Source organism: Asparagus officinalis, chromosome 4 (assembly GCF_001876935.1).
Source record: "Asparagus officinalis chromosome 4, Aspof.V1, whole genome shotgun sequence".
Taxonomy (NCBI): Eukaryota; Viridiplantae; Streptophyta; class Magnoliopsida; order Asparagales; family Asparagaceae; genus Asparagus; species Asparagus officinalis.
In genome coordinates, this window is record NC_033797.1 from 5,366,192 (window position 1) to 5,376,710 (window position 10,519).

A 10,519-nucleotide genomic window follows, 5' to 3' on the forward strand; every position below is an offset into this window, starting at 1 on the left:
GGCCCCGAGACTACTCACCATGTACTGTAACCCAAAAAAAAATACACCACAAAACAAGTACATCAGAACTCTCTGCAGGCTAAAGGTGTGCTTGTTTTTTTTTTAATCTAACAAAGTTTATAACAAATTACGCTAATTACAGTTTACAATTGCTACCTAAAACTGTCATGTCACTCGAAAGAACCAGTTGCAATCTAATCGGTTATGGAAGGTGTTTGTAATGAAGCATTCGGTTGTAGCAATATATGACAAAACTATAATCAACAAACAGCACATGCCAAATTATAATTAGTTAAGGGAATCCGTACCCAGGAGAGAGAAAAAACCATTCAAATAAGTACATTTATCAAAGGGATTAAGCCTTGACTAGTTTTATCTAAAAATGGCACAAAAACAGATTAATGAAAATTAAATTAATAACGTTAAGTTTAATTGGTTACCCTGTCGTAGCACTGGAAGGCTCCGATGCCGGGGAACTTCCAGGTGCCGCCGAGCTCCGGGTAGGACGGGTAGCGGAGCTCCCCGGCGGGGCCCATGCCGACCTGGATCTCGACGATGGTGGACCCCAGCAACGGCCTGAACTCGTCGCGGAAGGCTCGCATGAAGTCGGCGTAGCACTGGACGGGGGAGCGGCGCGGCCCCACTGGTCCGTGTACGCCAGGTCTGGGTCCCCCTCCATCTCCTCCACCACCCACCGCGGGAGCGGTATGCTGTACACGAAGCGCAGGTTAGCAACTGAATTAATTACAAATCTTATAGTTGTGCACGTGAAAGCGTTCAGATCGGGGATCATGTGATGCGTCCCATCAGAAATGTATGCGCAACGCAAGCTCCACCGGATCACAACTCTTCTTAAAAAGACAGAAATACCCTTATTAAATATTATTTTTGTTTTTTGTGAAAGGAAAAAAAAAGTCACTTTATGAATAGTCTCCCTCCTATTACATAATGAATTGATAGCATCAATTGTTTGGTCCTATATTTTGGATCATTGAGAATTTAAAAGTAAATAAATAAAAGAGAGTGAGAATATCCACCGACTTCTACGGATAAAGTTGGAGCCCAAGCGGGCAGATTCACGTGTTCGCCAAGCTCTCCAAATTCAACGGATTCACGTGTTTACCAATCTCTCCAAATTCAACAAAAAAAGATCTCACACGATGACACGACTGCAAAATGAAAATTTGCGGACCATACAACTATAACAAGTATTCACAGTTTTTTTTAACAAAAAAAATGATGAAAATTTCATTCATAGATATTTAAATTATCAGACTCTTTGAAAGAAATTTTGAGTTAAAAGGTAGTACCAAAAAAATTAATTTGTCTATCGTTTCAAATACACATATACACCGTGATTGCGAAAAAAATGGAATAATATTTTCACGTCTTCCCTAAGAGCTGTGGCAGGAAAATGGCGCAAATATGCATAATTCTTAAACTATATGATTATTTTACAGTTAGAACTATTTTAAAGGGGAAAAAATAAATAAAATTAATAAAATTAAAAAATTAAAAAAAGGGTCACGAGCTACTCACGTGCAAGAATCTCCGACGTTGCCGCCGCACTGATGAAACGCCGGAACAAGCCTCGGCGACAACCCGCGTCGGCCGCCGCGGTCGCGTGGCGTCCGATCCAGCCGGCGAACAGCCTCCGCGCGGATTACAGCGCCCTGGGCACCCGACCCTGGCCCGCCTCTCGCCCCCGGCGAGTCCCGATGAGGTCCCCCGCATCCGGCTCGATCTGGCGTGGCCTGTCCAGGCCCTGCGTCTCCGCGGCGGAGGACGTCGGGTGTCGAGAAAGAACAGTCGGCGGTGGGCCAGGGGGAGAGGGAGGCGTGAGGTGAGGGTCCGGTGTTTGTGATGCTGCCGCTGGACACGGTGAAGCGCAGGGGAGGGGGGGCTGAGCAGGAGAAGGGATGAAGGCGAGCCTGATGGCGCTGCAAGAGCGCGGGTGTAGCCGGGTCGAGGGGATCATGGTCGGACTTTGCGTGGGGCTCGTCAGAGAGGGAGGGGCCCACCGAGAGTACAGGAGTGACGGGTTACAGGGAGCTTATGGCCATTGCGGGGCGTCGGGCTCCAAGGTCAGGGCGGGTCATGTCGTTCCATCAGTCGGCGGAACGTCGGAGATTCTTGCACGTGAGTAGCTCGTGACCCTTTTTTAATTCTTTTAATTTTTATTAATTTTATTTATTTTTTCCCCTTTTAAAATAGCTTCAACTGTAAAATTAATCATGATAGGTTTAAAGAATATGCATATTTGCGCCATTTTCCTGCCACAGCTCTTAAGGGAAGACGTGAAAATTTATTCCATTTGTTTCGCAATCACGGTGTATATGTTGTATTGAAACGATAGACAAATTAAATTTTTTTTGGTACTACCTTTTAACTCCAAAATTTCTTTCAAAGTAGTCTGATAATTTAGAATATCTATGAATTGAAATTTCATCATTTTTTTTTTTAGTTAAAAAAAAACTGTGAAATACTTGTTATAGTTCATGGGTCCGCAAATTTTCATTTTGCAGTTGTCTCGATGTGAGATCTTTTTTTTTGAATTTGGAGAGATGGTAAACACCCGTGAATTCCCGTTGAATTGTGAGAGCTTGGCGAACACGTGAATCTGCCCGCTGGGCTCCAACTTTATCCGTATACGAAGTCCGGCGGATATTCTCAGCTCTCTTTTATTCTATTTACTTGTTAAATTCTCATGATCCAAAATAAAGGGACCAAACAATGATGCTGATCAATTATTATGTTAATAGCCAGGAGGAGACTGATTCATAAAGTGACTTTTTTCCTCACAAAAACTGAAAAAATTAATATAATTTAAGGGTATTTCTGTCTTTAAGGAAGAGTGTGAATCCGGAATCCCGGAGCTTGCGGTAGGCGCATACCATTCTGATGGGACGCTCACCATGATCCGCGATGCCTGAACCGCTTTCAACGGTGCACAACTATAAGCCATTTGAATTCAATTCATGTTGTCTAACCTGGCTGTCGGCTACCAGCATACCCGCTACGCGGACGTGGGGTGCCGTTGGAGGAGAATGGAGGCGGACCCAGACCTGCGGCTACACGACCAGTGGGGCGTCGCCAACCACGAGTACGTGTCCCTCGCGCGACGCCTCGCGCCGGCCTCCGAGGGCCGCTCCCGTCCGAGTGCTACGCCACTCATGGAGCGAGCCTTCCCGCGACAGTTCAGGCCGGTTCTGCCGGGTCCACCATCGTCGAGGATCCAGGTCGCATGGGGGGGGCCGCCCGGGGAGCTCCGCTACCGTCTACACCGGAGCTCCGGCCGGCACCTTGGAAAGTTCCCGCCAATCGGAGCCTTCCAGTGCTACGACATGCCGTCCTGGGAGCGCGTAAATCAAAAACGCTACTTCATAATAACTACTTCGTGTCATTATGAAACAATAACAAGCTTACCCTTTGAAAAAATTGAATTTTCTCCTCCGTGCCGCGAGTCTTGGTACTTTTTTTCCCTTAACTAATTATTAATCTTGCGCATGTGCCCTGTTTGTTGATTATCAGTTTTGTCATATATTGTACAACGAATGCCCTTCTTACAAAACACCTTTCCATAACCGATTAGATTGCAACTGGTTCTTTCGAGTGACATTGACAGTTTTAGAGCAATTGTAACTGTAATGAGCGTAATTTGTTATAAACTTTGTTAGTTCATTAAAAAAAAACAAGCACACCTTTAGGCTGCGAGAGTTCGATGTACTGTTTTGGGGTGATATTTTTGTTGGCGTGGCAGTACATGGTGGAGTCAGTCTCGGGGCCGCCGCGGAGGCAGCAGGGGAAACCGGAGTGCGGGAAACGGGAGGCCCCACAGAAGCATGGAAGCTAACAACAACTGCGCCTGCAGGAACACCCCCTTCTTCCGCGGTGTGAAGGCCGGCGGCTTGGCGACTGCCCTTTACGGCGATTTCTCCTCTCCTGGACTCCCAAATGCCTCCTTGACCACGGCGCAGCGCGTCCTCTCCTCTGCCGCAACCGTCTTCTCTGGACACCAACGTACAAGATCTCCGTCAACGGTTCGCGGAACTCCACTGGCACTACGGCCCCCTCCCATCGCTCCCGAGCTCACTGCGGATACTACAACACCCGCGTTCCGAGACGGGTATTTGCCGATCGCCACGGATGCTTGCTCCCGCCACGGCGCGGTCTTCAACTTCACGCTGCGTCGAGATGAGGCGATGGCGCCGAGCAGCCAAGACGCCATGTGTCGGCCCGAAGGGTTAAGTCCGTCAGGTTGGCCGAAGCCGACGAGGGCAGGCCGCGAGTCAGGTTGGCAGGGGGAGAACGCGTTGCGAGCGTACGATGAGGCGCGCGCACGCATCAGAGTAGTCAGCACGCCGCTCTTACGGAGACGCGGGGAGAATGTGCGCGTTTAGTACCTGAGGATGTTCGCCAGATATTGTTTCAGCCGGAGAAATGGAGGAAGTTCGGGGTAACTGTGAAAGGATGGGGAAGCGGGGGGAGGAGGCATAAGTGCAAGCGAGATGGTGAGCAGAGCAGCCTCCAGCATTTGCTTCTGCCCTACTGCGCCGATGTTCAGGGAGGCGTCTGGGCGTGAGAAGCGGTATGAAGGGGAGGTGAAGATGAGGATCAGGGCATCCGTGGAATAACTAGTATATATTATATATATATATATATATAAGTTTTATTAGAGAAAATTAAGAAGGTGACGGTGATGAGGTTTTATTAGTTTCTCCTCCTCAAGACATATGCCGAAATGTTTATTATGAACCTGCAAAGTGTAGATTTGCTCAATGTATGTTTAGTATTTGTACGCATGGACCAGTCATCAGTGATACAAGTCTATAATGAATACATGTTCGATTACCGGCAATTCTATGTGAAAATTCTCGAAAAAGGCCACTTCAATCAGATTGTTCATGCTTCGATACCCGCCAATTTACTATGACTTCACCGTGAAAATTCTCGAATAAGGCACTTCAATCAGATTTTCTCTGTATCTAATCAATTTCACGCCGTCAGCATCCAGCTTCATCAATCCTCGATGCCATCAAATTTCATATTATTTCAAGCACTTTAATAAAGATTCACACATACATATCTTGCGTTGCCAATGTTACTAGAGGAAAAGCGCCAATGAAGAAGACCAATTTCAGCGTTCATATCATCAACATCATAGTTTAAAAAAGATAACAAGAGAAATTGTAAGTACCATGAGTAATCAGCTTTCTTGGCATTTCATTTATGCAAAACATTAATTACATCTAATAAACAGACTAAACTCTCTTTCAAACGGAGAGTTTGCAAAACAATAGAACGCATGATCTGAGAGTTTTGAAAAACAATAGAAGATGATCTTGTTGGATAAAAATAAAATAAAGCTTATAATCACAAAATCCAAAAAATAAAGAAATCAAAAATTCTGCTTGAGCGGGAGCAGTCGTGTAAACACTGCCCTATAAGATTGCAGACCGCCCTCATCGCCCTTTTTAGCACAGATGGCATCCCCCTCTCCCCTAGCCCGGTAAAAAACCCTTGCGAATTTCCGGCCGGCTTCTGAACTCGAGCCAGAGTGCAGAGCTTCTGCTCAGATGAAGACGATTTTGCCCAAATAAAATAACACTGAACAAATTTAGAGGAAGGAAGTATTTTTTGTTCTGTTTCAACAAGAAGAGGAAGAGAGGGAGCAAGAGGTTTTGTTGTTGTTTTTCCGAAAGAGAAGAAGCTGAAATAATATAGAGGATGAGAGAGCCGCTTACATATCACCGCGATAAATTCGATAACGTTCAGCAATCGTCATAATCTCGCACCGCTTACCCACGTTCATGCAGCCGCTTTACGCCACACAAAAAAACGTGCAAAAAGAAGTTCGACAAAACAAAAATAGTGGCGTACGGTGCGTCGTGCGCGCTGTGTGTTATGCCAAAACCAAAACAATACAAACCAAAACACTACGTGCGAAAAAGTTCAATAAGAGTGTGAATCAATTTAAACCCTACTTCATTCATCTCTTTCAGTCCATGGGCTATTCACAAAAGGCCAAAATTGCATTTCCTCCAACAACATAGCCAACTTATCTCATCTACGGACCAAAGCCATTTAAAGCTTAATCACATAGCAAAACTATCATAATATGCTCATAAATTAGGAATGCTGAGTTCACACTAAACTAATTTCCCTTGGACAGGGCCTGTCGGGAGACAAACCAAAAGGAATCTTGTAAGTTCTTGTGCGACAACTTTTGTTCTCTAAGACGTTTCAAACCATGGATACCATGATATCACTGAAATATCTCAGGCCATGTTCAAGTAACCAAAAGGGCGTCACACCAACGATACAAACATCGCTTCCTCTTCAACAGAGCGGCCGATCACCTGGGCCACGAACGCACGTGCAGCGGTTATAAGACCCGAGCAACTTCTGCACACCAATGTCCCTTCACGGTGAAGTCCATCTGAGCCCAGACTGATCAAAATTCACGCCTTAAGCACGCTGGAAAACAGTCTATAATGAAAAAGAACGACGGTGCAACAAATTCGTTAGCTTTTGAGGCAGTTACAACATTAGAGACTATAACGGTCCTCCGCAGGCAGTCAGTGAGATGTAGGCTTCCCTTTAATGTAGACAAAATTCCCATTACGAAGCAAAGATTCAGACAGAGAAGTTTTTTCAAGTTGCATCGCATTACAATCGCGGTCCATGAATTATAACCTGGTTACACAAAAGTTAATTTGTGCGGATACGAAGTTGCTCAGGACATTGCGGAGTTTCACTATACGTACTATGAGGCAGTCGTCTGAACAGGATCGAAGGATATATACAGCAGAGCCAATCGTTTGAGAGCAAATCAGGCGAGGAAGGATTTTTAGCCTTAGTGAGTGCGACTGTAGGAGAAATACACTGCTGCCTTCCGCTCACAACCATCCATAATCATTGCTTTTGGATTCGCCATCCTAGCAGCCTCTATTCATATTGATGCGATACAGCCTCCCGCGTTGAAAAACTGAGAAAACGAATTGGCCTGTACGAAATCAAACTGACGAGGCACCCAAGGAAACTTGTATCTATGTATGCTGATCTCCATTGAGAAACAGACTGCACTCAACCGGACTGTTAAAGTAAGAGACGAGAGAGAGAAATCTTGGCGTAAATTTCCCTTGAACTTGAATATTGAGTGTGCCACATATTATTTATAACAAGCTAGAAGGGTGTGAGGTTTGTTCTCCCAAGCAATGTGGGACTAAACCCACTACAATACACTATTTATCCAACAGCCCCCTTCAAAAACTCATGTTCGGAATCAAACAAATGTGAGTTTGCGTACAAGCGAAACTGGAACCGGAATGAACAGGTCAAGCCTTGTGAAGAAATCATGCAGCTCCTGTCAGCGGATGAAACATGACGGAAAGCTAGAATTGTCTTGTCCCTGCATAACTTGGTGAATCGGACAAAATTGAGCGTCGATCTCAATATGTTTGGTCCTTCCATGAAATACTGGATTATTAGCCAATCTTGGATGGCACTCTTATCATATCACAGTAGGAGAGGAGTAGGGAGTCGTAACCACGAAATTACCGAAATCACTCGAGAAGGCCGACGAGATGAATAATCTCTTTAGCCTGTTGTGGACATTTGCACGATTACTCTGCCTCAGTACTGGAAAGAGCCAATAACATCTTGTTTCTTACTTCGCCAAGGAATAAGGCGAATCACCAAGACATATTACAATAAACCCTTTAGACTTTCTGGTTAGTTGCGATCACCAGCCCAATCAGCATCCAGAATATGCACAAAGCTCTAACTAGATGTTTAAATCAGGAAACAAATGTGAGCGAGTGCTTAGTACCCCGGACGGTTACGAAGAATCCGTAATAAGACCAGCATAGTGTACAGAACGTGAGGGCACTAAACAAACTGACTGACAATCCAACAGCATGCAGAAGATATCTGGCTCGAGAGATCGCCACAAATAGACCAACTGACAACAGGATGTCGATATCGGTAGGATCAGATACCGAGCCTCACCGTCCAGTACGCAGCAAAGTTTGACATCTCTGCTGGAGTGGAGTATCGACATTGCTATTATCAGTTAAACTCCAGCTTGATTATAGAATATCTGAGAGATACTTCTGTTTGAGACAGTAATAAACATCCCGCGCGGCCTTGAGAAATTTCTAGACCAAGGAAATACGAAGAGATCAAGATCCTTCATGTGGTAACTGTTGTTGCAACGACCGATTTTGCTCATATTGTATACCTGCCGTCATTATCATCACCTGTAATGATCATCATCCATCTACATAGCGATGCAGCTAATTAAAAACCCTGCCACGCGACTGAGTGCGAACAAAACAGAAAGCATACTTGCATGACTTTCTATTAAAGCCCGCTTTGAGCACAACATCGCCGGAAAAACACTCAAACAAGCGCCGGGGTGCCTGTTTGAGACCATAACAGCAACGACGAAGGAGACATACATGTCCCCGGGAGGAATATTTGACCCTGGAGGCGCGTTGCATACTATACGTCTCTGATCAAAGAGCCATGCTGAAGAAAACGCATTTTTGACATCCATCTGGTATAAGGGCCAACGTATGAGCAGCAGCGACCGCAAGGGAGAGTACGCACAGTGGGCATCCTGATAGCAACAGGAGCAAAGGTCTCTCTCATAATCAATCACCTTGGTTGCTCGAGTAAAACCCTCTAGCACTAAACCGAGCTTTTCGACGATTCAATGTTGCCATCAGGACGAAACTTGACCTTATAAACCCATTTACTGCCCAACAAGTATATATCCAGCGAGGACAGGGGAACAATATCCCAGTGTATGATTTGCCTGAAATGGCCTTGAAATTCTCAGCCATAGCTTGTCGCCACTCTGCGACATTTGAACTGCCTCTTGGAAGGACTTTTATGGCCATCAACAATAGTTATGAATGGCACAAGAAAGTTATTGAAAGATAAGTGTGAATAAGAAGCTAACAGAAGCATACGGGCAGGCATGACATTGCTGGCCGCGAGCCTCGACGCAAGAGCAAGAGGAACCTCAGGCGGCGGAGATGCTGGCGCAGCCAGTTGCATGAAGATCAACAGTATTTTCTGCGAGTGAGAAGTGTTCCACAGGATATGGATTAGATCTTGTAATAGAAGGACCTCAGGCTGAGAAGGACGTCAACAGAAGGAGAGGGAGAGATGTCAGCGGAGGATCTCGAAAGGCAAAATGAGGTGAAGAAGTTGGGGTGATGCAGTGCGACGGGAAGCATGATCGGTTAGAGTGGAGCGAAATAAAGTCATCAGAAGTAGAATAATATGGAGATCCTTAGAACTGAACATGACGAAAGATCATATGAACTCGCACGAGTCTGCGGGATCATAACAACGATAAACCTCGATGGTCTTGAACTAATTCCTAAATAAACACAAGGAAACTGCTCTGGGAGACAATTTATCACGTCGTTAGAGCATGGCAGAAAAAACAAAACATCGACAACAAAAACCTGCGAACTAGATCATAACGGTAGAGGATGAGTATAAACACACTATAAGGAGTAGCCACCGCGAAAAAGAGAGCTAGAATGGAGTGATATTAATGCGCATGTATCTCGCGTGAGAATAGCCTCAGCCAGAAACGACGAGGAGGACAGGAGTAGAATATGAGCATTGATCGGGCAGTATCAGAGATATGACGCATGTTGCGTTCAAGCAACACCATTTTTGCTCATGAGTGTAGCGACATGACTGTTGAAAGATAGTCCCAATGAGAGGACATGATAGAGCGCATGGCAGAGAGATAGGCTACTCTTTCGCGCCCACAATCAGAACGAAAAAACTTTAATACGAGATTGCACCCATTGAGTGAAAATCCATAGCAGTGGAAGGCTTGCATAAGCAGTTAAGTACCGTCAGAGCGATTCGTAAGTAGGTAACCCATGCTTAAAACGATAGAAATCGTCGATAAAACTAACATAATATTAAGTGCCAGATGAAGAAAGGCAAAGGAGCTGGCCCCATAATATCAGAATGTACTAAATCAAATAAGGAAGTGGATACAGATGTACTCATTTTAAATGGTAAAGCAGTAGAATTTGCCAATTTGCCCAACCAGCAACATGACTCAATAACTAGAACTAGATGATACAGGTACCAAGTACTCCAGGACGTGAATAAGACTCTCCAGCCTTTTATTACACACGATGACCAACGTCGTTATGCCAGTTAAATTGGCAGGAAAGCGAGGTAGCCCAGGCGTTTGACGAACAAAGAGAAGCCAACACGAGAACGTGACTATGGACTCTGCGAAGCGTGAAGATATTCCAGAAAATACAGTTTGTGCCTCCTACGACCCGCCCCAACCGTCTTTGCCCTGTCTGTGGATCCGCACAATACAAGGTATCAGAAGAAAATTGAGACACAACAGGCCCGCCATGCATAAAGAGCTAATAGAAATTAAATTCAAGCCACAATTGTGGAGCCACATAGACGCGGACAAGTGTTAGACGACCCAGATGGATCATTTGTGGAGGTTAATAGCAGC